The sequence below is a fragment of the Benincasa hispida genome, chromosome 10 (assembly GCF_009727055.1).
Source record: "Benincasa hispida cultivar B227 chromosome 10, ASM972705v1, whole genome shotgun sequence".
Taxonomy (NCBI): domain Eukaryota; kingdom Viridiplantae; phylum Streptophyta; class Magnoliopsida; order Cucurbitales; family Cucurbitaceae; genus Benincasa; species Benincasa hispida.
This window is the reverse complement of record NC_052358.1, coordinates 59,837,155-59,837,504: the sequence shown is the minus strand read 5'-3', so window position 1 is coordinate 59,837,504 and position 350 is coordinate 59,837,155.

Below are 350 nucleotides of genomic sequence, written 5' to 3'. Positions count from 1 at the left end.
TGCGCCATCCAAAACAACCCCTTCAGTAACACCTATAATCCGGGTTGGAGAAGTCATCCTAACTTCAGTTGGAGAGGGAATCCTAACCAAGGGGGGCTAAACAACCATCAAAGTGGCAGTATATGGACAAAAATCCTCCTTTTCACCATAACTCGAATCAAGGGCAACCAAGACAATCGCATAATCAGCATCCTTCATCTTTAAACACCTCTGAAAGCTCATTGGAAGCCCTGTTAAAACAGTATATGGACAAAAATGATGCAGTGATGCAGGCGCAGGCATCTTCAATTCGAAACTTTGAGATCCAAGTGGGCCAGCTGGCATCTGAGCTGAGAAATAGAACACCAGGT